We start from the raw sequence: 3,874 nt of genomic DNA on the forward strand, positions 1-3,874 counted from the left end.
GTCAAAGAAGCATGAAAAGCAAAAGTGAGAGAGACTTCAAGCAAAAAAAATGCAACTCAAGTTCTCTGTTTTTGCTTTTTTGTTGTTATTGTTTGATTTTTGCATGAGGATCATGCATGTGGAGATGGAAAAAGGTCTTGATCTCAGAGAAGTTTGGTGCTGGTTGCACAGCCATGTTCTTTAAGGTTTTTTTACAATGGAAAAGTGGCCAGAGAAAATGACTCAGTTGAGTGTTTTATTAACGGAAAGAACTGATATGCCAGCACCAGTCCACGTTTTTTGCCCCTTCTCTATTGTGATACGGTCCCACGCTGGGAAGTAGGAGATTGCAAGTTAAATGATAGCAAATCAGTGGCTTTTTAGATACGAGGTTCACTAACGTGCCAGCCACAAAACATAAAGAGCTTTAGACATTGAGTAGTGAATCTATTCATATTATTTAATAATTACAAAGCAACTACCCCCAAAAAAGGAGATTCTTGGTGGGGGAGAGAGAGAAAGGGTAAAGGGGGTCAAATATATGGTGATGGAAAAAGATTTGACTCTGGGTGGTGAACACACAATGAAATATATAGATAATGTATCATAGAATTGTACACTTGGAACCTATATAATTTTATTTACCAATGTCACCACAATATATTTAATAAAAAAGGGGGGATTCTCTTAACATGTCTTCTAAGGTGTTGACTGAGCCATGCTCCCTCTAAAGGCTCTGCTGGAGGCTCCTCCTTTGCCTCTTCCTAGCTTCTGGTGGTTGCTGGCAATCCCTGCTATTCCTTGGCTTCTAGATGCATCTCTCTAATCTCTGCCTCTTTTGTCACATGTCCTTCTTCTTGTGTCTCCTCTCTTTTTACAAGGACAAGTTATATCAATCTGCCCAACTGCCATAACAAAATACAATAAACTGGCTGGCTTCAACTGCAGACATTTTTTTCTCACAGTTCTGGCTCTGGGGACCAGAAGTTCAAGATCAAGGTGCTGGCTGATTTGGAAGAATATGAATTTGGGGGAGGACACTATTCAACCTACTACATCCCCCTAAATAAATGAACATCTCTTTCGTGTTTAAGTGAAATAAAACAAAAATATCTTTACGAGGTGCTCCAGAAAAGAAAAGCTAAGTGAACCCCCAAGAATCCATTCCATTCAGTCATCCACCCCGTTGGTCTCAAAGTGTGATTTAAGGACCACTTGTCCCAATTCAACTTCAGAAGGGGCTGACGGAAGATGCAGATTCCTAGGCTTCACACTTCTTCCGCCTAGTCAGGACTGCTAAGTGGAGAGGCCAGGAAACTGCATTTTAAACAAGCTCCCAAGGGATTTGTGCACACTAAAATTTGAGAACCACTGATCTATAGTGTCACAAAATGCCTTACATTCCCCATGATGCTTCTTAAATTCATTCCTTTTTTTCATTCTTCTCAGGTGAAATTGAGAACAGTTGGTTAACGAAATTGTTTTATATTTGAACACAATTACAAAGGTAGTCCTCATTCCTTTTCCTTCCCAGACCAAATAATATGAATATAAGTTCAAATAATATGAATTCCTTAAGTTTTGATAAGATGCATTTTCTAATTATTAAATCACTTAAAAACGCTGGTCAAATTCTTGTCATCTCCAGAATCATAGACAATACCTTTGGCCATGATAGGACATGTCACTGTTTCATATTTCAATGATAGGACATGTCACTGTTTCATATTTCAGACTAGCAAAATCTGAAGCCTAGAGAAGTCACACTGAACCATCTTAATCAAGGTTATTTCCAGCCCTGAAAAGGAGATACGTACTTAAGTATTAATAGCCTACAAGATAGAGTCTGCCTTTAATTCCTCCTTCCTTCCTGTCAGCCCTTTGTGTCCACTTTTATGAGTGAGGAAACAAACCTACCAGCTTATAGGCTGTTTGTGTTCTGAAGCTTGTAGTGAGGCAACAGGAGGATGAGGAGGTGATGAGACTAGGAAAAGAGGGAGTCAGGAGGCAACACAAAAAGCAACATTTCGTCTGAACTGAAGCTTTTACAAGTCTTAAAAACCGGCCATTTCTTTTTGAGCCACACAAAAAAGACACGTGGTAAGGGCCATGTACAGCATTCTGATTCTGCTAGAGCCAGAAGGTTTGAAAAACCTTGTGACAATAGCTACTACTTCTTAGTAGTCTTGAACTTTGCTCTCACCTGAAATGGAACTCCATGCTGAACATTCACATATGCATTCAACAAACATCAGTGCACATCCCCTGAGTACTCGCAGTCTGGTGAATACTTGCCAAACAGGTAAAACGAGACATGTAAGTCCATAGTTACAACAGGTACTAAACTGTGCTCTAGTCCCTGGGATTTTGAACCAATGAGTCAGGAAGGTATTAAAGAGTTGTGTGGGCAGAGTCACTTTTGAATCATAGAATCAAAAGATATCTTGTAAAAGTATCACATATCAATCCAGCATCCATTTATGATAAAAACTCTCAGCAGAGTAGGAATAGAGGGAACATATCTCAACATAATAAAGGCCATATATGAAAAACCCACGGCTAATATCATACTCAATGGGGAAAAGCTAAAACCATTCTCCTTAAGATCAGAAAAAAGACAAGGATGCCCACTTTCACCACTTTTACTCAACATAGTCCTGGAAGTCCTAGCCACAGCAATCAGAAAGAGAAAGAAGTAAAAAGCTTCCAAATTAGAAAGGAAGAAGTAAAACAGTCATTATTTGCAGATGACATGATACTATATAGAGAGCTCCAGATTCCACAAAGAAACTATTAGAACTGAAAACAAATTTAGTAAAGTAGCAGGATACAAAATTAGTATTCAGCAATTGGTTGCATTTTTATACAACAATAATGAACTATCAGAAGGAAAAATTAAGAAAACAATCCCATTTACAATTGCATCAAAAATAAAGTAAAATACCTAGGAATAAATTTAACCAAGGAAGTAAAAGATCAGTACTCAGGAAATTATAAGACATCGAAGAGAGAAATTAACACGTTGTGTACGGCGGGGTTTAAATCCCTCGTGAAGATTCTCGTGATCTGTATGCAACGTGTTAAACAAGATACAAATAGATAGAAACATATACCATGCTCATGGATAGGAAGAATTAATATAGTTAAAATGTCCATACTACCCAAAGCAGTATACAGATTCAATGCAATCCCTATCAAAATACCAATGGCATTTTTCACAGAAGTAGAACAAACAATAGTGAAATTTATATGGAACCATAAAAGACCCTGAATAGCCTCAGCAATCCTGAGAAAGAAGAACAAAGCTGGAGGTATCACGCTACCTGATGTCAAACTATACTACAAGGCCATAGTAATAAAAAGAGCATGGTATTGTTATAAAAACAGACACACAGATCAATGGAATAGACTAGAGAGCACAGAGATAAATGGATTAAAACAGACACACAGATCAATGGAATAGACTAGAGAGCCCAGAGATAAATCTATGCCCATATGGTCATTTAATCTATGACAAAGGAAGCAAGAATATACATTGGCATAAAGACAGTCTATGCAATAAATGGTGCTGGGAAAACTGGACAGATATATGCAAAAAAAAAAAAAAGAAAAAGGAAACTGGACCACCTTCTTACTCCTTATACAAGAATAAACTCAAAATGGATTAAAGACTTAAATGTAAGACCCAAAACCATAAAACTCCTGGAAGAAAATACAGGAAGTAAATTCTCAGACATTACCCTTAGCAATATTTTTACTGAAATATCTCCTCAGGCAAGGGAAACTAAAGAAAAAATAAACAAATGGGACTACATCAAACTAAAAAGTTTTTGCACAGCAAAGGAAACCAGGAACAAAACAAAAAGACATCCTACTGAATGGGAGAAGATATTTA

The sequence above is a fragment of the Rhinolophus sinicus genome, chromosome 3 (genome assembly GCF_057876585.1).
Source record: "Rhinolophus sinicus isolate RSI-liver-muscle chromosome 3, RSI-T2T, whole genome shotgun sequence".
In the NCBI taxonomy this organism is placed as follows: Eukaryota; Metazoa; Chordata; class Mammalia; order Chiroptera; family Rhinolophidae; genus Rhinolophus; species Rhinolophus sinicus.